At 42.6% G+C, this 23,363-nt stretch overlaps 1 protein-coding gene and 1 long non-coding RNA gene across 3 annotated transcripts in view; one reads left to right on the top strand and one right to left on the bottom strand.

Moving 5' to 3' along the window:
* LSAMP (limbic system associated membrane protein) overlaps window positions 1–23,363 on the top strand; it is an 888,518-nt gene that overhangs the window by 189,696 nt on the left and 675,459 nt on the right. The gene's annotated exons all lie outside the window — the stretch shown is intronic.
* On the bottom strand, window positions 22,397–23,260 carry LOC128781785 (uncharacterized). The gene is made up of 3 exons (XR_008428513.1): window positions 22,988–23,260; window positions 22,759–22,877; window positions 22,397–22,539 (listed from the first exon to the last, which is right to left on the bottom strand). It is a non-coding gene; the product is annotated as an uncharacterized LOC128781785 (long non-coding RNA).

Genomic DNA, 23,363 nt, shown 5'->3' with positions numbered 1-23,363 from the left:
ATATCCCATCCCTGTAGGGTTGTTAGGGCACTGGGGAAACTGGCCTCTGGATTGTCTCTTGGCTGTCAAGTGAAAGGAAAGGTGCCAAATACTTGCATGTGTCTTTCTGTCTAGCTGGGTGGTACTGGAAGGGTTTGTGAAGGAAGGGAACAAATGTCTATGAGAATACAGCTTGTTGCACTGAAATATACACTTCTGTGCTGTTACATCCACTGGTCCATAACATTTGATAGAGAATAGAATGTTCTTGTAACTCTGCATTTGGGTGATGTCTGTGGCTTGAATAATTTATTATTTCTTCTCTTCAAGGACAAATGACTTAGGTCCTTCCCAAATTTATCTGAACTTGAGAGCACTACAAACTTTGATAAAGGTTTTAAGACAAAGAATTGTTCTGTGTGTCCCCTCTCCTATCAGGTCCTCTATTTGGTACTATGAGAGCTTCACAGATGGCTCCATGGGGGAAGGTACATTAACTAACAATCTTTTTATTTAGAACAGGAGACTTCTGAGATACGTGGTGCTACTCTTTAGCTGCAGCACCACCCTGCAGCTGTCTACAGCTAGGAAAATTCCTAGACAAAATATGGGATGGAAAGGGTAGCAAACCTATGTGGGAGCATTTGTCTGCAGTTCTTGCTGCCAGGCTCTTAGCAGGTTGAAAACTCACCCTGAGGGCAAGGGTTGGCTTTCCCTGGTAAGAAAGGGTCATGTAGCATTTGTACAAACTATGCTTCCTCTTACATCATGCTCCTCTTCCCTGAATGCTTTCATTCTGCTTCATTGAACCTAGGTTACTGGGGAATGGCACAGGGCTGGGAACAGGCATAGAGTTTTCAGAACCGGCATAAAATGTGAAATGCAACATGTAAATGTGATTTTTGCAAACTGGAACAAATTCTCCTTTCCTTCCCCTGGTATAATCAGGAATACAGCCTTACTGCTTCCAGTTTTGGTGGAGTGGAGAAGATGATACAGTTTTGAGAAGTAAATGGATTCAGGACTTGTTAGATATCAGTGCTATTCCTCTTACTGATGCCTGTCTGCTTCTGGGATGCTGGTAATCCTTTTACTCTCACAGCAAGCTCTTTGTACTGATTAGCCATATGGACACTTTGAGTCTGAAAAACAGCTGAGTGGAGAATTTTGAAAAGGAGTTCTGGTTTTCAATGTTCTTGGGGCTCAGTTAACAATCTGTGGTTATCTGTAGGTCAGACCCTCAGCTCCAGTCACTCCCTCTCAAGTGGATATGAAGAATGGCCAGTAATTCTCTGCGATGTGCACCCATCCTTCAGAGCGGAAAGGGAGCTCTTGCTGAGACACAAACCGTAATGGTGTTGAGCTTGAGCAGAAAAATAATTTCTGATTGTTTCTCAGCCTGAAAGGGTAATACTAAAGGTATTACAGAAAATCAGTAATGGACCACTTTGTCATGTTTTTGGACTAATGATTATCCAGCTGAGATGAGGCTGTAACTATCCCTGATGGCTTTTATTTTCAGGGAGAGTTTTGGGGAGGCAGGAGACTGAGCCCTGTGAGCCAGCTATAGGGTGTGGGAACTTCTGCAGGACATGTGTACCCATGCCTCATGGGATTTGTGTGGCTGTCTAGGAGCAAATCTCTGCCCGTATCAAGTATATAAAATATCTTCCCTTATGTAAAAATATTTTCTCATTTGAAAATCCACATCTCCTTCCTCTAGAAGGAAGAAGGCACGCAGCATCACCTGTCTGACAAGGTTGCCATCACTTCTCACCAATGCCTGAGGGACTTTACAAGTGCTTTCTGCCCACTTCCTTGTCCTCATGAGACTCTGTGAAAAAATGGCAGGTTACCAAGTTCACATGAAGCCTTATTTCTAGAAGCATGTACTTTTTCAGCTGTCTGGATGGATGCCTGGTGTGTTTTCTGAAGACTACCATTCCATCAGTAAGCTTCCTGCCCTACTGTCATCTCCTGTGTGTGGTTCAGGGGTTTAAGCTGATCTTTTATTTCCAGAGCTAGCAGGAAAGGGAGAGAAGTGACCTCATGTGACACTTTGGGAATAGGTTTTTTTTTACTACCTGGAGAAAAAAAAGAGAAGATACCATCTCTTTGAGTGGCCAAGGGTTTTATTTTTCACTGGTGAGCTCTCTAGTGCTCTTCATGCTTGCACTCACCTGTCCCTGCTCCCTTTACCAGGTTGTCTGAGCTATGAACCAACCTTCCCAATTCCCTAAGGTATCCTGGGCACCAGAGTGACAGGTGGCTGTCCCTAGTTCATGATTAATGGCATGACTATACCTTGGAGAGAAGAGATCTTTGCTTTTCCCATGAGTTGGCTCCCAAATCTGAAGCCCATGTCTCTTACATTTTGTCCTGTTAGTCACAGCAGTTGGCCCATTGTTTCATACTGATTGCTGCCCATAGTATTTTGACCTGTTTCCTCCATAAAATCATAACAATGCACCAATAACAGGCATGTAGTAGGTGATCCATTTCCCAGTGCTGACAGTCACTTTTGTCATGTTCCTTAAAACAGGAGGGTTATAACTATACAGTCCCCATTACAACTAAAAGAAGTGGCACAGCTACAACCAGCCCCTGCCAGCCTCACATGAGCAGTCAACAGTTATTTAACCTTTAGTGACAGGTGATGTACATCAAAGAGAAACGATGCTTTGTGGGTAATGGTTTATTTATTTCTTGAATAGCAAGCTGTAAATTCACCCATTTATGGGAGCCACATTTCTTGCCTATTGTTTGAATGTTGCTCAGAAGTGCCATTGTGTTATCACCTTGGATGTCAAACAGTCACAGTTCTGTCAATTTGATGTCATGTCATCTATGGAAGGAACTAAGGCTGGCAGTGTGTGTTTGCATTTTGAGGGAGTGTGTTACGAATAAGCTGGAGAAGGAAGCAGGGATGGAAGAGGCCTCAAATTTCCATTGGTCCTTCATTTATTGACAAAACTGCAATGGGAGTCCTTCCTGCTTCTTTTGGATGCTAGTCCTTTGTTTTGTGGAGCCTGACACTCGCTTCTTCACAACCTGTGGGGTGTGAGAGAAGAGATGGGTGCCAAAATCAAACAAACCCAGCAAACACAGATCTGTACCTTCCCTAACACTAAGTGGAGGTCTCTGCCCTTTCCTAAAAACAGGCTGCAGCATGGGGTGGTGGCCACTTGTATGCTGGGGCACTTGAAATGCTTCCTTCAAGTGTTTTGTTTTTCAGAACTGTCATTAATATAAGGCTATAATGTGTTTAAGGGTCTTCACTCAATCAACCACATGTGTTCATCCTCATCTTAAGAGGTCATGTGAGAAGCCAAGGACAGACTTTCAACTGAGTTAGGTTGTCTTGTCTCTCTTTCTGAGACTATTCAAAAAGAAGGAAAAAATCCAGACCCATAGAGATGCTTTTGCCAATTTTCAGGTTTCAGCTGTTCTCTTACATATTTTAAATGTATCACAAAATGCTTCTGCCTTTCCTCTTTCCCTTTGCTGTGATGCCTTTAATGTTTTTATTCAGTACCTGGAGTTTTGTATTTCATCAGTGCTCAAACAAGTCTTTAATTTTTCAGGCATATCTGGATGTGCAAATGACCATTTGCACGTGAAAAATGGGTGCACCACAATTCTGCAGCTACCCATAAATATCGGAAAGTACAAAATTGGAGGCTGCAGTATGCAATTTAGTGCAGTGTCTTTGTGCTCTGTTCTGTTCAATTTATTGTTGGTGAAGCATGCACCTATGCATAAAGCTGAAGTTGTACATGCATTTTCACTCTAAATGCTAAATTTCAAATGGAGCTGGATAGCATTTTTTGGTTGTGTTTCATTTGGTAGAAATGAGTAGTTTCTTTAACCTGAGTGATTTTTTGAAGTACTTTAGCCCCACCCCTCTCCCTTAAATTGGAGAATATAAATTTTCTGCTGTAGTTTTTTTAATAAATATTTTCCCCTCTGAATATTTTGACTTTTTTATTAATATCTTTTAAATTATTCTAAGAGAATAATGAAAGAACAAGAATAAAATGACATTGAATTAAAGCAGTTGTCGATATCTGGTAGAACATCTTGGCAAGAAAATTCAGTGCTTCAGATAAACTGTAAATAAAATATATTTCTCTTTGGGAAAGAAAAGAAAAGATAAATCAATTAGTGCTGAATATTTCATTCCCAGACAACACAGATAAAACAGGTTGCTTGGGTGCAAGGGCGAGACTCATGGGATTGGCTTAGGTTTGACAGAGCTTAGTACCATCAATGCCATACAAATGTAGTTAGGCTGGCTCCAGGCTTAAGCTGGTTCCTTTTAGCTCTCTGCCTCAGTTAATAAACCTTTCTAGGACAGAAGACAAAAAGATGCAGAAAAATCTGAGTTATCACACATATTAACATGGTGTGGAAGCAGTTACATTGTTGGTGTGGACTTCTCTCTAGGATGCAGCTCCCTAGTGCCATGCTCAGTAGAGAATTGGTTGCTTTTATGCATTTCTGTTTTAAGATATTGGCAATTTTTAGGAGAGAAATTGCATATCCTTGTCTGCTTCCAAACAGGGTTTTGGGGGAACTGATAAACACTCTTCCCCCCCTACCCCCCCCCAGACCATATTGAAAAGTAGCAATTAGAGCTATGAGAACTTGTAATTTGCTGACAATTTTGCACATGGATGTAGTTTCCAACTTTTTAAAGATGCACAGAAATTATACTTTGCCTGTGACTTACACTGCTGGGAACAAATGAGTCTTTGAAAATCTTGGTGTGGTAATGACAGTAGAACTGTGGCTATTCCCAGATACTAGCTAATCAGTTGCAGTGCACCTTCTCCAAACAGCTGTTTGTTCACCATTTTAATTAGTAGACCTGAAAAAAAAATTGTAGCATTTGTACTACAGAACAGAGAGTTTGGAAGGGACCAAAAGGGATCATCAAGTCCAGTATCCCTGATATTGGATAGGGTCATTCTAGAGCACATTGCACAGGATTGCACCCAGATGGTTCTGGAATATCTCCAGAGTGGCAGACTCCATAATCTCTCTGAGCAACCTATTCCAATGCTTGGTCACCTGCACAGTAGAGAAGTTCTTCCATATCTTTAGGTGTAAGTTCCTTCCTGTGCATCAATTTCTGCCTGTTGGTTCTGGTCCTTTTGCTTGAAACCACTAAGCAGAGCCGGGCTTTGTCCTTTTGACTCCCTCCCTTCAGATACTTAGAGACTGATGAGATCCTCTCTCAGTTGTCTCTTCTTGAGGCTGAACAGGCCCAGCAGCCTCAACATTTCCTCATGTCATGGTTTAACCTTTGCCAGCAACCAAGTGCCAGACGGCTGCTTGCTCATCCTCCCAGCAGCAAGACTGGGGAGAGAATGGGTAGAGTAGAAGCTAGAAAACTTGTGGATTGACATAAAGACGAAAAGCAAAAGCCACATATGAAAGCAAAGCAGGGAATTCTTTCACTCTTTCTCATGTGCAGGCAGGTGTCCAACCATCTCCAGGAGAGCAGGGTCCCATCACATGTAACGGTTCCTTGTGAAGACAAATGCCATAACTCTGAATATTTTCCCCTTATAAATCTAAAACAGAGCTCCATACCAGCCATTGTGAAGAGCGTTAACTCTACCTCAGCCAAAACCAGCATATCTTGTAAGAGAGATGCTCCAGTGCCTACTTCTCTCATGCAAGAAGACAAAGATGTGTTTTCCTATTCTGTCAAATTTCCCTCCATGCTTAAATTGGCTCAATGAATTAGGTAGAGGGGCATGGACCACCTGTGTCTAGGTGGGTGCACCAGCACTATCTGTGCCTCTGAATCCATCTCAGCCTTGATCTACCCAGAACTGCTCACAGACTCTTTTTAGGCAGGGATTTCATATAAGTGGAGTCAGTGGCACAACAGGACCTTAGCTGTGGCTAATGGGTTATGGCAGCCTCAGTAACAATATCTTGTTTAGCTCAGGAGCTGTGTGATCAGGCCCTGGTCCTGTGGAAGAGCCACCAGCCACACAGGGCTACATCTCGAGGGTTTGCTGCTGGTCTACCCCAGCCATACCCTGGTGTGCTACCATGTGAATCCATTGCAGGGCATGGTCTTTAGGTTTAGTCTTTGTGAGGGTAGCCAGGCTTGTGCACTTAGTTTATAAATGATCCAAAGGTCAGAGCAGAAGCAATAGGAGAGTCTGGTTGTCCATTGGTTTAAAGTATGAGGTGGAAAACACAATCCTCCCCTCCTCCTTTTCTCTGAACAGCTTTTTACAGAAATATACTTTTAAGTCAATTGATATGATGATAAACTCAAGTTGACCTTGTGATGACAGCTTTGGGGCATGGAAAAGTGAAAGAAAAAACTTCAAGGAAGTAGAAAGAATATCAAAGTAAAACTTTGGGGGTTGTCTAAAATAATCAAAGGAATGCAAACCTTATTTTTGAAAATAAAAAATCCTAAACCAGAGCAATCCATTTTCAATGCAACATCTGAGTTAATCCAAGCAAATTAGTTTGAGGGCTTCATCTGATAGGGTTTGTTTTTTTTTTTTTTCTTTTTTAAGATTTATTTTGGTATGCTTTTTTGAGCAACCAAAAAAAAAATCAACCCTATTAAAAAACCAAACTCAAATGTATTTTGATTTGCTAGGAAAAAAAAAAATCCATTATTTTCACAGCTCTAAATTGCCCATTTAGAAGAGACAAGGTTTTTTTTTTTTTGTTTTCTGTCAGTGTGTTGCTCATGAAGGAATTTCTTTGTTTATTCACTTTTATTTTTTAAAGAGGCAATGAAATTCAGCACAGAAGACATAGATTAAAGTATAACAGTGAAATGAAACATACAGAAGTCAGGAAATACCAGAATTACAATATAGTCTTTAAATGCTCATAGGCTGTTCTTATTGCAGGATTTCTGCCTTGTTCAATGAGTGGCTTAGTGTATGATAAATAAGGTACAATGTCATACAATGAATAATGAAAGAAAAAAGAAAGATTGAAGAACCACACATTCAGCAAGTCCCAGCCATCCTGTGGACCAGCTGTGGTAAGATCTGGACTGGAAATGTCAAAAAGGTATAATACAGCTAAATCAAAAAGAGCTGTGAATGGGCAACTGTGGTTAAGAGTATGAAGGGAGGTGTTACATTGACATTTTCTGACTGTGCATTTACTCTGCAAATATAACTTTTTAAAAATTAAAATCACTCTGAAATTGCTTACATTACCACTGATGTAAATGACTGTAAGCATTCTTGGGATTATCTGCATCAAACCATTGTGCAAAACATGGCCAATTGTCCTGTGTGGGAAAGCCCTGGAAATCAAGAAAGGCTCTATGTGATCAGTGGTACCAGCGTACACAGAACAAATAGCATGGAATAAACACCATGCATCATAAGCTGCCTTCAAAATCATTTGCCAAACTTACAGCTTTTGCAATAGCTGAACTAGATTTCTTTGAAGAGTGTTGTAGAGCAGTCATAAAAAGCAAGATGACAAACCTCAGATGGCTTCTGTGCTGTGCAGTGCTACTGTTTCCCGTGGTTGCAGAAGGAAAAGGAGCATAGCACTTGGCAGTGTTTCAGTAAATGCAAGATGTATTTCCTGCTTGATCTTGGGTTGCTGTTCTTCACAGAGTTAGCGCATGCTGGAATCCCAGCCTTTAGATAATGTTTCCGGCAGACTGTAAGCTGGTGGAGATGCACATCTGAGAGTCACTGCAACAGTGTAAGAGAAATATCCCTGAGAGTGTGGCTACCCTGCCTTCCTCTGTCTAGTCTCTTATCTGTTGAGTTATACTCAATAACACAGAGCACATTTATTTACCTTTTCCCCTCTCTATTTGTCAAAGTTACCTGGGAAAGGTGGTTAACTTGGTGCTGATGTGTGGGGACCATTATCTTTGCAAATATGTTTTGACCACTGAAGAGTGGGATTAACTACCAAAGGAAGAAGAAGTTTAAGTAAAGAAATACATCTGTGTTATACTTTTTTCATTAGATGTGTTGAGCTTTGTCTTGTGTTTTTAGATGAGAAAAATTATCAGAACTCTTTGAAAGAACAAAGTTAACCAGTAGCCATTGTTTGCCCATCCTGTGCTTTCTGTAACTTCACAAATGTGTTGTCTGCAATTAATAAATTGCTTGCTTCAGAGTGTAGAGCTTGTGACCTTAGGTATGGGAAATTTGCATGAACTTCATTCATTACACATCTATTTCCCACCTCTTCTGTGTTCCAGGATGAAAAACTGTTTTTTTCCTGTGACTTAATTAAAACCAATTCTTTTTGTCTCTCCTCTTCCAAATACCAAAAGAATACCACTAACAAAGTAGCCAAACTTGTGACAGTGAACATTGATGGAATTGTAAAGATGTTTGGTATTCACCTCTTGGGGACTGGAAGCTTCACCTCAGACTCCAAATACCACAGCATTATATGTACCTGTGCATTTTTTTTCTGTCATGCTATTACATCATAATTTTGATCCAGAGGTGTTTGTGCTGTTAGACCCATCAAAGAAAAGACCTGTTCTTCTAATGTTGGTTACTAGAAAGGGGTTTGTACTTTTCTGTTTTAAGACAGGATTTTCCTTGCAGTGGGGCTTGAGTGCTTTACAAATTTCCCTCTTGAGGAGATTCGAGGTGCTCCAGGTGAGAGAAGTACTCTAATAGTTTGCTGCCACCTGTAGACAGTGTGACTCTTCCAGGGGCATGTTCCTGCCACCTGCTTTCTATTTTGGTGCTCAGTAGACCCTTCTCCAAGTCTTTTCAAACCTGGCATATAAAAGCATCTAGTTTCTTAGGTTGGTTAGTGAGCCAAGTTACTTGGGTCCTTGAAACGTGGGTCCGGTGGGCACTGAGCTGATTCAAGGAAAGGGGGAGAGTTGCACAGCTAAGAACATGGGAGAAGAAAGAATTAGGGGAGCAAGTATTCCCGCTTTGGTCTCAGCAACCTGTTGGATCTGCTTGGCTGCTCAGGAAACAATGGCTTCAGAAGAAAGGTCTTACAGAGCCATTACTGAAACGTGTACTTGCATTTGTTAAAGTTTTCCCAAGTTCTTACGCTACCTGCCTGTGTAATTTAATTTAGCAGAGAGCTGGCAAAATGCCCTGCATACTATTTTTACGAGGTAGTAGTTGGTTACAGAATCATTAGCCCTTCCTCCCTCCCTGAACTACATCTTAGTGGATTCTTAATGTTTAGTGCTAATTCAGAGCCCTTGCACACTAAACGTTGTACAAATACTTGCTGAAAGGGACATGTTTGAAATCCCCTGGCAGATGCTTCTGGCTTTTAAACTCGCAGGCCTAAACACTGTGGACTTTAAAGCTGCTTAATTCGGTCTGTCATGACTTTTGAATAATAGCGATGAATGCCATTCTAAGCACTCTGTAGTGGTTAAATCACTTCTGCCATATTCTTTCAAAAAATAATCGCTGCTGGATACTGGCCAAGCCCTGAAAATTTCAGCTCTGAAGATGAACGTTTTGGCAACTTATGACTGACTGAAATCAGCAGAGAAACTCATTTACATTCTTAACTGCAGCAGATGTTCCTGTTGTTGCCCTGCAAGCTGGACAGCAGGCTGTAGAAGTAGGGGCCACTACTGGCATGAGACCTGTTAATGCCTATTGCTTTTGTTCCTGCCCTCAGGCACAGGTTAGGAACATTTTCTAAATTCTGATGGTGTTTGTTTATGGGCGGCACCAAGCATGTTTCTGTACACTCTTATGTCATCCCATGTAGATATGTACCTCCCTACACCTGCTCTGGCCTGGTGTTGGGAGCTGTAGATAGGACACAAGTTGCTTGAGGGAATTAGCAGGGTATCAGGATGACCCTGTGTCAAACCAAGTCTGAACACTCTGGTCTGGAAGTGCCTGATCCTGAGCATTGGTGAGTCCTTCAGTATGGATTGGAGTCTTTCTGGAAGGAGGTCTAGGCACAAGATAGGGTCAAGGGCTGAACTGATACTCGGTAAAAGATTCATGCAGTATCTCAGCTTAAAGCATTTTGACAGCCTAGGTGACATTCCTTTTATCACGTGACAGAGTTTGAGGGATAAGAACTTGCATGAGAAGCCCTGGAATAACAATTTGACTGCTAGTACTGGGCAAGAGGAAGCAGAGGCTCCTAGCAGGAAGTATCTATCTGCCAGATCTATCCCTGCTTCTGCTGATGTAATCAAAATTTAGCAGTGATGGGAAAGGCAGTGTTTCTAGTGCTGCCTAGCAGTTTGCCATAGCCAGCTCCTTGATTTGTTTCTGTGACAGAATGATCTTTACCCAGTGCTGTTATCACTACACCGCCCTGCAGAATTTTTGTTTCAGTATAAGCATACATAAGATTTTTCCTTTTCTAATTAATGTGTGCCAATAGCAGCAAATGTTAACTATAGAAGAGCTGTGTGCTGCTGGAAAGGCCAGCAGAAGTCTGATAAGAGAACCCAGCAGGGTGAAACAGCTCCACATGGCTCAAGTGAAGTAACTATTCCCCATTCCTACACTGCTTTACATGGGCTTGAACCTATTAGTGTATGGTTGTGCCACTGTCCCTTTTGGTGCTGTTTTGATGGTTTTTTTAAGCCTTAACAAAAAAGTGGTTCATATTGAAGTGAGCCTTGTTTCTTTTGATTAAAACCTAATACTACCAGCACCAGTTCATCCAAGCAAAGAGTGCCAAAGGGCATTAGTTGAGTCCTGAGCCCTTTTCCATCACTGGAGGTGCTTAGGCCACATTAGATTAACTGAGAGAGAATGACAGCAATGTCTGGGAGTGGATGCAAGGTGAGGCAAAGGAGCTGTGGTCATTGGGGACTCCTGTGCATCTTGGCCATTTTGACAAACAGATGTAAAGGGAGAGACCTCATCCAGTGGTGTGAGCTTGTGAGAATCTGGTTTCCATAACAACTTACTTCAGGTCTTTTCTTTGGCTTCCATCATTATCTTTTTGTGTTGCTCCTAGAGCTTGACTTACCATAGCAGTGTAATATGTTTGAACAGCAGCAAGCTCCTCTCCAGGAGCTGGAGCACTTATTGTTACCCGAGGACATGACTTATTCCTCACAAAGATAAAGCAGGGAGACATACATCTATAATGTCTCTACTCTTTCTAGCCTTTTCAGTATTTGGTACCGTTGGAGCTCCCCAAAATGGAAACCTGCTGTTATTAGCTAAAATGTGTGTCATCAGGGATGCTCACAGTTCTCATGTTCTCACTGCAGTTTCCTGCAGGGGGGAACTGACCTTCATGGTCCTATCTCCTGCTGCCCTGTCCACCCTGCTTTTCAGTCCCTTCAACACAGGAGAGTCACAACTGTGAATCAATGCATTTCAGTATAATCTAGTAAATCATTCCCCTCTGGGCAAGCTAGGTGTTCCCAAGGCAGGTGAGGAGTACTATGCTTGCCCTTCTTTCACCCCTTCGGAGCAGGTGAGTGTCAGAAGTCATAAGGATGCAGTACCTGATTACCAGAATTTACTTTAAAAATTTACTAAAAGTTGTCAGAAGTTGCAGTGGTCCAAAGGCCACTCTGGTTTGTGTGCAGAAATGAACACAACCTGGGAGGAGCTCAGTGGTGGTGGCAAACATCATAAATGTCTCTGCTAGCTGGAAAATGGGAACCCTACAGGAAGGCTGCTCATATTTTCCTTTCTGTTTCTGGTGAAGTAGCACTGCATTCAGCAAAGATCCATATTCTTGGCTGCTTGCTTCCTTTTAAAATTTTGATATAGCTTGGGGAAAATATAAATTTCTTCCTTCCTCCTGTGATTCCACTCTTGTTGGGAATTGCATAGTCAGAAGTAAACAGGCTTTATTTTTCTCTCTGGTGTGTTACAGAGCTTCAGACCAGTTGGCAGACCATTGCATCAGATTTTGGCTGTTTGCTAGAGCATTCCTCTGATTTTCTAAATTTTTCACACAGAAAGCTGTTACAAGACACAGAGGCTCTTGGAGGGAAGGTTTACAAAACACAGCAGCCTGGAAATCATGGCTGACTGTGACAACTCCCAGTACTGTAGCCCCATCACAGATGACGGTGGCCCTGGGAGCAGCTGCATTTTGCAGCCTCTCCAGGCTTTTTTAGTAGGGTTGCTCTCCTTTTGCTCTAATGCCTTCTTGTTCTTAAGGGAACCCCCATGGACTTAGTGAAAAGCAACACAGAGAATAGAACAAGGGCTAGAAAGGCCCCTGCGTCTTCTGCTCCCAACTATTATCCCTATATCACATTTTTTTCAGTTCACTCTCTTTTTGGTGCTTGTTCACTAGGGAAGCTTGAATACAGAAAGGAGAGCTATGAATAAGGCTGGCACTGAAGTAATAAATTTAACTCTGAAATAAATGATACGTATGGGTAATAGGTTTGAAATTGTTGTGTTCCTTGGTAATGGGATATAATTACAAGTACCACAAGATCTGCAGGACAAAGGTGCAATTATACCCCTCACGTCTAAGTCAGTGAAAGCATTACCACAATGTTGCCACAATTCAATGGTGTGGAACAGCGAGCTTATTTGGAAGATAACAGCAGTTCAGCAAATGTTTCTTTGTGATTCCTCCATATTGGCTCCCCTTCCAAAATCTTGAAAATGGGCCATATGCTGGGATAAAAATCCCCACAGCAACAATGTGGCACAGTTGCCATGGAATTACCAAAATGTTCCCTTAGTAACTACCAGGGTCCTGAGTGATAGGTCCACTTTATACCAGTGGGCAGGTCATCATTTGTTTCTGTGTGGTTCTGCAGTAATTAAAGGCTACTGAATGATATTTCTTCACTGTAACTCTGAGGGGGGAGTTGTGCCTTTGTGTCCCTGTGTAGCTGCAGAGTAATTACAGAGTAATGACTTATGGTGTGACGGTGTTATGCCAAGTTGCTTATTGTGTTCCCCCACACTGGGCTGTTAATCAGAGGGTAATGTCCTAATTGTTGCTACCTCTAGCAGCAGGGTTTGGTTGTGTGCAGCTCTCCTGTTCCATGACAATTATGGTTGGACAGCAGGGAAGTGGCTGTGCTGAGATCTGCATGGGCTGGGTACTCTGGGTAGCTGCTGAGGCTTGGGAGGTGTTGGGCTGGGTATTCAGCTGATCAGTATACTGGAAATTGTCTGATTTGGGAATTACATAGGATAACACCCAGCTTGGAGGTTCATGTATATTTCTAGTGCCATGCTGTGCATTTTTCTGTTCAGTTTCTTTTGGGTGTTGACCAGTAACCTGGGCTAGGAAAGGGTTGTTTTTTTCATGTGCAAGATTTCCCTGAAAGGACAGCTCCTGTGTTTTGTGTTCTGTTTCACTTTCACTTGCATATTTACCTGTGTAGTGGCTGACAGGTCTGTGGCTGGCAAAGCTGTCCGGTCTGTTAAGGTGGTGTGTCCATACAGTGTGACTTGAGCCCTTGTCAGGTATTGCATGACAGCTCTGTATATTGTTTTTCTTGAAGGTGTCAGTTTGTGTGCTCATGCTCTGAACTGACTGAAAGCTGTCTCTGGTCCAGTCTGAGCTGAGCTTAGACAGCCCTTGTTGGGCATGTAACTTGAGGCACAGCATCACCATGGTCATAGGGTGCTTTCCTCAGAGGGTGCTGCTGGCAGAGGACCTTACTGTGTGGTTGTACTCAGAGACAAACCCAGGTCTGGTCTAAAGCTTCACACTAGACAGTGGTCCTGAGCTGCTCTGGGGTGAAAGCCAGTTAAAAAAAAACATTGTGGCATTTTTATGTTGGACTTTCTTGTACATTCTATACGCAAAAATAGAATTGGCTGAAATGCTTGGTATGGTGTAGTGGGAGAAAGCCTGAGTAAGCAGCAGCACCATTTTAATAAAGGGGTTTCACATTCATTTTAGTCCTGTATAAAGCAATGTAATGAGAACCAGGCTGGTGACTTGCCCCACATCCTTGCTCATATCAGTAAGTTCTGCCTCATACTGTCATTGTGTTTATAGGAAAGTGCTGCTTGTGAGTCTCCCTTGGAGCATCTGAGATCTGGAAATTCTTTTTAAGAAAATACCAGGCTGGGTAGTGCCATGTGCTGTTTGTCATTGCTCTGGGGACTTGGTAAAACCAAAAGAAATAAGGCCATGAGCTTCAGTGTAGATCTCTGCAGTCCCTGGGACCACTGGGGTTTTTCCTCTGTGTGAGAGTATTTGAGAGGAAAAATCTCCAGTTACAAAGCAACAAGGAGAGCTGATTGTCACATTCAAGCTCCTTTTCTCCTTTTGGAGGCTGCTGCAGTGCAGCCAGATTCTCTTTTCCTCTCTGTGAATGTCTGTTTCTGTTTCTGAGTGATGGTGGCTTCTTTTTTTCCTCCTTTTTTTTTTTTTTTTTTTTTTTTTTTTTTTTTTTTAGTAAAAATGGTAACATTTGAGTCTTTGAAATGGAAATGGATTTCAGTCTTTCTTATATTAATTATTGATAAGTGGAGCCTGAGAGATGGAGATGAAGCCTGATGTGATTAAAGACAGTCAGTTTTTAATTTTATGTCTCTCACAGTGACAGAGAAATGCAGTTTAATGGGAATCATTTATTAAAAGGGACTTAATCACAAGTAAGCAACTAGTGAGATAGCAGGGGAAAGAGATATGCACTGGTGCAGGAGAGCATCCAGTTGGGTGGGGAAAGATGCTGCAGTGGATGCACTCTTCAAACCCCAGCACGTGTGGAGAACGCATGTGGAAGCCACACAAGCTTAACTGCAAAGGCAAGGGAGCTGCAATCCAGCAAAACCACGTAATGGCAAAGCTGCTAAACTGGGACTGGCTGATGACTGCTTTCATCTCAGCAGCATTAAAGTGGCCTTGCTATTAACCAAGGCCCTCTGCTCTGCACCAGTGCAGAACCAGAATGATGGTTCTCCCTTCCAAAACATTTATTGGCTAATTAAAAGGCAAGACACCAGATGAATAAAGAGAGACAAGGAGATGATAGTTTCCTCTGAATGTAGGAGAAAAAAATGTTCTGTGCCCTGTCAAGCTTGCTGAAAACTATGTAAGCAGGGTAGTGCATTTTGTTTTGCCTTTGCTGTTGGTGATGTCACTGAACAACATTATTTCATGTGACCTGCACCAGTGAGGCCATGGTTTACTCTTTCCCTGCTGCTCTCTGGCTATCAGGGTATAAGGAAGTTGTTTTTTTAAATATTTATTTCTCAAGCTGTGCTTTCTCTCAGAGAACTGACTAAATTAGCAATCTCTTGTGGCAGCATTGTCCAAGCTGTGAGATAGGGACGTCATGTGTAGTGACCTGACCTAAAGCCATCAGCTACTGCTCTGCTGAGCTGGAGAAACTGTGTGGTTGCATGAGGGTTCAGCAGTTTTGATAAAGAATGGATTCCTGGATTTTCATTTCAATATCACCTTACTAAATATTTTTATATTTCATACAAATCAGAGCTTGTTTACTTTGTTTAGCATGCTCTGGCTCCACGGCTGCAGCAGTACTGTGAAGCCATGGGGCAGCTCCTTTCCTGGTGAAACATGGGACACTGAGGTTTAGCTGGACAGACTCAAGTGAAACGTTGTGAAATTTTAGTGTGAATTCCTATGTCATTTAGTGAGCTTAGCATGAAGGCTAACATTTACTATGGAGAGTTTTCTTGATATCTCTGTCCTGGGATGGCTTGGAGCTAGCCAGGAGGTTTGCAATGCTCAGAAAAGACTGGAGCAGTTGTCTCCTCTCATTATCAATAGAAACCCAGTCTAAAAAGATTGATGTGTGGATTAATAGACATAGGCTTGATAAAAAGTAAGGAAATACAAGAAACAGAGTTGATGCAGCAGTGATATTCATTGACTGAAGGGATCATTGCTTCAGAGATATTTTCTTTCCTCACTAGCTATTGTGTATTAAAATTCTTCAGGGCAGAAAAGGAGAGTTTTCTGTGGAGTTATTTATGGCCATAAAAATTTGATGTTTGGGAGCTGAGACAAATGGTGATTTTGGATAAAAGACCATCAGTTGAGTGAAAGGAATAGTGGGGACACTCTCCTCTGGCAAAAAAACTTAAGGAAGCAGTCATGGTTTGACACGGCACAATGCCAGCGCCCCCATGAAAATACACCTTCTCAAATAAATGCTGTGAGATGTTATCAGGAAGAGAGCAGAGCAGACCCAAGCTTAATAACAAAGGAAAAAACTTTAATAAACTACTACCACTACTAAAAGACACACACACTAAATCCAGGATGAAGACCCTCTAAAACACCCCTCCTCCTTCCAATTTCCAAAACAACACTATGAAACATCACCTGGGATTCCTGATCTAATTACCACCCTTCAGATAATCAATATTCAGTCTATCAAGGGAGAGAGAAGTCTCTCTTGCACCATAGACCCCCCCCCAGGAAACAGTTGCCACCTCCTGTGTTTCCATGTCACACATGGCACCCGCCCAGAGAAAATTGGCCAGTGTGACACTCTCCTTTCCATGTCACAGTGCTCTCACCACCATGCATGGACAGACTGCCCATAGGGCTCCTTTAAAGATGCTTTGTCACAGACCAAAAGAGACAACAGTTCAACTTTTCATCTTGGGACTACAGTCCTCCCCCCCCATTTTCCTCTGGGGCCAAGGGTCCAGGAACAGAGATCATCTTATTTCTGAAGACAGACGGCATCACCATTCCCTCCTCAGCTTTCCTCTGTTCTTGCCATTCCTTTGCTGTTGGTTGCTGAAGCAGGTCTTCTTGGGTCACCACTGCATCCTCCTAAAATGCAGTCTCTATTGCAGGAGAATTTGGTTCAGTCTATGGCTAACAAGAAAAGTCCAGCCAAAAGCTACTCCATCAACTCCTCCCACCTAAAAATTTCTTCTTCTAGCATCTCAGGTCCCGGACTCTCTTTCTCCCACTACAAATCGAGGAGGAGTAATATTTTACAAAGCCCTCATTTCCCAGGAAAGGGTTAAAAGTTCAGACTCCCTGGACAGCCGAAATCTCTGCCCAGCATTCTTGACTCACACACTGGGCATCATCCCCCCCCTTTCTCCTTCTCCTCTGCCAGTGAATTTCCAGGTGCCATCAGGCTCTCTGTCTCTTTCCCTCTGGGGGTGGGGGGAAGGCATCTCCACTTCTCTCCACCCTTCCGTCCACAGGGGCTGGCTCGGTTCCAGACCTTCAGCCCCCTTGGCCTACCTGGACAAGGCTGCGTGGCTTCCCCTCCCCCACCCAGCCTGAGACTGGGCAGGGGAGAGTCTCACTGCACTCTCTGACGACTGGAACCAAAAAAAGAGTTCCTCTGGGAGTTCTTGCTTTTAACCCCCTGTGTTCTCAGAGACGTGTCCATACTTTCAGTGGTCACTCCAGGTGCCAATATCCAAACTTGACCACTGATTGGTTTGACCCAACTTCCTGAAAAAAAAAATCACTTCCATGTCAAACCACGACAGAAACTTACGGTTCGCAGTTGATCATCTCTCTGTTCCTGTGTGTCTCCTATGCCCACATGGACTCCATGTGGTTGTCCATACTATTATAAAAATTAAGCTGCTTCAGGGGCTTGAGCCTTCATTGGCCTTTCTGTTTCTCTTGATGAGAGGCTCCTTTTGCTTTGCACTTCTTTTTTTTTCTTCCTTTTAAGAAAGAGAATGTTAGTTTGGACTGTTTTTTCAAATTAGGAAAAGAGATTTAGGATCGAATCAATTTCTACTCCATCTTTGTATCTATGATTCTCTAAGTAATAAACTTCATTCTTTCCAGGGATGTTGTAAAAGCCCAGTCCCTCCCAAACCTACCCTTGCCAGTGTATTTGTACTTTCTCTTGGGAGAGATTATTGAACTACTCTTCCCCAGCTGTTAGAATGTAATCCCTCAGATCTTTTATGCTATTTGTGTGTCCAGGAAGCAAACATTACATTACTTCTCAGCAGGATCACCGTTCATATCCAAGGTAAAGGGAAGTTTCTTGCTCTGTTCTTTTCCCTTCATCATCCTTCCTCTCTTTGTTCCTTGATCCTGACTTAGTTGCACGTATGTTAGGAATACTGCAAAGCAGTAGTTAGGGATGATGAAAAGTGTGGCACCTAATGATCAAATGCCGGGCCCTCAGAGCTATTCTTATAGGCAGACTCCTGACCAGGCTGCCTGAGACCTTCATGGAAGGCTGGTCTGGCTGGAAGGGTGGAGGCTTAGCATCAGTCATGCTGTCCTTTGAATGTGATAAAGACTTCAGCCATTTCCCCAGGGCACTAATGCAAAAGATTATTAAGCTGCTCTATAATTTTTGTCTATTCAGAATTTAAGCTACCATCAATCATCTCAAGTTTTTAGTGTCAAATAAGATAATGTAGCGAACTATATTATTAGGAAGAGATGTGTTTCTGAAGCAGTGAGCTTCTGTGGGTGCATCTGAATAGCACTTAACAAGATATGCAATCTCTCATTGGCAGTGCTATTAAAAGAGCTTCAGTTTGTGGAGGCAGACTCTAACTCAAGGAAGCTGTGCTGAGGGATACAGCCCTCTACTACTTCAACTGCAGCCTGAATTTTTGGAGGGAATGGAAGGGAGGGAGATAAGGAAGAATGATGGACCATCACCCAGTCTGTGAAAACATTTTTTCCACTGTCTCAGCATGGAATAGCTCCAGTGGCTGAAGAGCCTTGGTTGGAAGGTGGTGTGACAAGGATCTGGTTAGTTAGGCCTGATGGTCACCCCAAATGAAGCACATGTCATGGTTTTGCTCTTTCTAACACGGCATTTTTTTGCTGATGCGAGGTCCTGGAGTGGTGGATAGCTCTGTGCTATAGATAGACCAGCTGCGTGGGTAGCTGGAGGGCAAACTTTATGACCACTCTAGCATAATCCTTGATGAAAGCTTTTCTTCAGTTGGAAAGTGGCCAGTCAGAGCTGTCCCATCCTCTTTAGGGATCATGTGGGGAGATGTGAGGGGAAAACAAACTAGACATAGGTGGGGATGTGAGGAAGAGTGAGAAAGGGATATGTAAGCAGATACAGGAGGAGGAAGAGGCATGTGGAAGAGAACATTGTCAGAGAAGGTGTTGCATCCCATGGGTGGCCCACACTAGAACAGGAATACCCAAAAGGAAATGCAGCTTGTGAAGGACCTGGGGAGGAGAAGAGGAGACAAGCAGAAAAGAAGGGAGAAAGAAAACAGTAAGAAATAAGAAGCTGCAGCAAGAAAGCATCACCTACCAACCCAGTCTCCTGAGTTGTTCATCACCTCACCCAAGGGGCTTGCTGTGAGTAAGTGTAATGTGTGCCCATGATAAGAAAAGGGGAGACTGGCTGGCTTGTGTGTGGGAAGATTTGTTGTACTACAGTGGACCCCAGGGAACTGCAAAGAAAGAGGTTTACCTAAGTGTCTGTTTAATTGTTTGTCATCTCTGTTTCCCAATGCCTAAAAGAGTAAATAAAAGTTTATCTTAATTGGCAATAAATCAAATTAAGTGAAATTCCCAAAGTCAAGACTCTTTTGCCCATGACATTTTGGAACTTACTTTTGTCAAGGTTATTTATTACCCCCTTCACCTCATGATTTGCTTAAGTTTTAATGAGCAATGAGGTAGGTTCTTCAGTTTCAGAAGGCTCTATAACATTATGGCTCTCTAGAAAGTAGTAGAGGTGCCAAACATGCTCTGATTATTTTTCTTTTTTTTTTTTTCCCAATGAAATCAAAACCAGCCTTCAGAGTTAACGCTAGACAAAAACTGAGAAAACATATATTTGCCTCCTTCACTTTGGTGCTTCTTTTCTAATAGAAATACTAAGTTGATTGCCTATGAAATCTCATGGTGCCTTTGTACAACAGTGATCACAGGGCAAAAAGCAGGGCTCATTATGTCATGTACTAGCAAGTGACTTAAGGGTAGTGACTGCACTCATTGTGCTTTATAGTATAATGAGAAGAGATACCTGTATTGATCTCTTAAGCCATAAAAATGATGTATGGGTTGTTTCATGTCATTGATATACAGCTGTCTCTGGTGAACTTCTGTCACAGGCATGGATTTGGGGTAACAAAGAGGTAGTACAATGACACTGCCACTGGCCTCTGGCCTCCGTGCTAGGCTTTTCCATGTGGCATTGCTTGTTCCTGGCACAAGATTTTCCATTGCATTTGAATGTGCTCTGGGCCAGGGCTGGGTTTGATATAAGGGTAAGGATGAAGGGAAGATTATACAGACAGCTGCTCTTTTTAGTTCTGTTCCCTTCCAGCATCTAGGAGCAAAGAGGTATCAGTTTTATTTTTAATTATTTTGGTTGCTCTCTGGGCTTTTGTTTTAATATTGTAAATTTCTCTTATTGAGCACAGTTGTCCTCTCCCATTGAAGCCAGTAGCCAGACTCCTGCTCTAGTGAGAACAGGGATTGGAGGCACCGTAGAAAATGCCTTTTTGTTTTGTCTTGGAGTTTTTTGTTTTCCTTCTAAAAAAAATTCTGAGTAGACAGATTAATTCCCAGCTATTATAGTAATAATGACCTTTACACACACACAAAAAAAAAAATGGCCATAAGGGTCTCCAGATAGGTCATTTTGGACCCCCTGGTGCTGGAGGCCAAGTGCCTAGCAAAAAAAAAACATCACATCTCTAAAAATAATTGGCATCAGCAACAAAAAGAGAGAGCAGAAAGAAGAAAGGAGAAGTCAGCAGGGTCAGATGGTGAAGTTGCAGGCATTCGTATCTAAATAGTCTCCTGACATACCATTTTGTTCCTAATGACACAGGATTAGGAGAGGAACATTATTGAGGTTTTATCGAATGTGTAAGTGAACAACACAGTCCAACCCCATCCTGTTCCTGCCTTCTTCAGCCTATATTGTAAAGGACTTTAAGGATTTGGAAGCCAGATTTAGCAGCTGAAACTAATTTGCTCCCTCCCTTACTCCTCCATCCTCTTTCCCATTGCCCCCTCCATCTCCTATTTCTGATTCATTCAGTAATTAACCTTTTGAATAATCTCCTGTGCAGAGCTGGCTAGGCTGCTCTTCTATTTTCCTATTGTTGAATGTCCTTAAGACAGAAGCTGGACCAAGTGTCTTGACTGATTGATGAGTAGAACTATCTGGAAGGCAGGAGAGCTTAGCAGGAGCAAGAGGTGGTGGGAGGAAGGAGGGTTAGGTGTTCTGTCACAAGGGGGAGTAGGTGTTAAAAGTTGTGCTGTGGGGTTTTTGTTCATTATACCCAGTGTTGCCCTTCATAGGTGGTTGTGCTCAGATTTTATGCAATGAGGGCCAAATCTGCTGTAACCTGACTGAAGCAGCTAAGAGCTTAAGCAGGGAAAGGATTTGTTTCCCTCATTTCTTTTTCCTGCAAAGAGGAACTTTGCAACCCCATTTATGTTTTCTTCTCTACTGTGTTATTAAAATGTATTTTCACCCCTCTGTTTAAGTTTTCTGGGAGCGGACTGATTTTCTAATAATTTGTTCATTATTCTCAGTTGTTAGATAGTTTGTGCAATTGAATTTTAGCCTCTGGTTTATTTGAGAATGTTTTTTAACTGAGCATCTACTCCTAATTTCCTGTGCCATTTGATGGATCAATGGTGCTGTATGACATTATTCCTATTCCTGTATCACTGAGTCTGAACACATGACAAGAGGTTTCATCCTTTTGCCTATTCACAAATTGTCTATGAATATTTATCTGTAAGTATTCAATGACTCTTGTACAGACTGCACACTGAGGTCTGTTCCAGATATCTGCAAGGCCATTTCTGAAGAGAATGTGTGCATTGAGATATGACTGGGTTTAGGGTGTTCACAAGGTTTTTAGTGTTATCTACTTTTCCATCTCTAAATAACCATCTCTATCCTTTCTGTCTTTGCATACAATTTTCTTCAATCTTGCATACATTTAACTGAAAAGAAATGATCCTAAGCCTGTCTTATTGAAAGGAACCACCTGATCTTGCTCCTTCTTATTGAGACACTTTTTTTTTCTCTCCACTAAATGAGTTTCATCCCATTGAGGTGCATGGTGCTGACTGTGTAGAGGGCATGCTGTAAAATGAAGTTTTGTTGCTGACTGATGGAGAAAGCACAAAGTGTGCAAGAGTCCTGGGTGAATATTATTTGCAAACAACCACTTTTTTGGCCCCACTAGTGGCAATCACATCCACACAGCTGGAACCGTAGGCAAGACAGCTGAGCTGGTGCATTGTGGTACAGTTCCTGTGCAAGTGAACAGGGACTTGTGTAGGCAGGAGGGCCCTTGTTGACAGGCTTCTTGCTCAGATGTTTGTAAGCTGAATCAGTAATTTGCAAGCAAGGGTCAAAGTTTGATGATGTTCATATATCCCCCAGGAGTGATTTTTCCTTCCCAAGTAGCCTCTTCACTGTAATGTTGTTCCTTTCTACTCTGGGCTATTAACATCAATAGTCTTTAGATCTGCCCCCCCCCCCCCCCCCGGAAGTAAGGCTTTTTAAGCAAAATAAATTTATTATGAGTGCTTCCTCATATTGTGAGTTTTATTGTCTACATTCTGTTCAGAAATCTCAGTGAAGCAATGATACTGTGTGAAATACTCAGAGCTGTGTTACCATTTGTAGACTTTCTGTGCAGCAGCTGCAGCTCCTGCTTGGCATGGCTTTTTCTGGCACATAGGCATGATTGTCTGAAGGAAAGCATTGGCATTTCATTGAATGGAAGAATAGGCTTGGGGAAAGAGTAAAATTCACTACATGAAAATTAAAGAGTGTGTTGCAGTGTCAAGATGGGAGCGAGCCTGGGTGGGGAGCCCAATTAATAGGAGATTTTCAGCTGTGTTTGCTTATAATTTCACCATGTTTCCCCATTTTTTGGTGAAAAATCAAGACAAAAATAATGGATGTACCCCATCATCTTCAAACGAAGCAGTCTTTGGTTTTCTGTATGTACTTAGCACCTGTATGGTTCATAATGTTGAAGTGGTGATGGGTGTTGCCAGTGGTGACCACAGGAGATTTACACATGCTGAAAACAAAAGCCTCAGATGGCTGTGGAACGTTCTGGGGGCTGTACACTGGAATGAGTTGGGTAGAGGGTTTCCAGAGACAAGGAAGCCCAAGTAACAACTGAGAGACCTGCCAGGATCCAGCAGCCCTTGTTTGACTAGGTGAGGGCATTGCCAGAGAAACTGCAGCAGGTTTAAACACTTCTGGGGAAGCGTGAGTGCCCAGGAGCAGTGGGACCCCTCAGCAGGGCACGGCAGCATGTGCAACACAAGTACAGGTGTGCAGGGGGAGTGCAGGAAGGGCTCCTGCCCACAGGAGGGCCAACACACAGCAGAACCATAAAGTGGCAGACTGGGAGCAGCAGCTAAAGCTGAGGGGAAACAAGAGGCCCCTTCTCCCCAATGTTAGCAGTCTGAGCTCCCAACACTATGGTTACTAGGTGCTGTAGAACTTGTTGCCCAGTGTCTGTGGAACCTGCTGCACTGGTGATGTCAGAGGCTTCCAT

The sequence above is a fragment of the Vidua chalybeata genome, chromosome 2 (genome assembly GCF_026979565.1).
Source record: "Vidua chalybeata isolate OUT-0048 chromosome 2, bVidCha1 merged haplotype, whole genome shotgun sequence".
NCBI classification, from domain to species: Eukaryota; Metazoa; Chordata; class Aves; order Passeriformes; family Viduidae; genus Vidua; species Vidua chalybeata.
The sequence above is the reverse complement of the archived record's forward strand: the minus strand, read 5'-3'. Positions and strand labels throughout refer to the sequence as shown.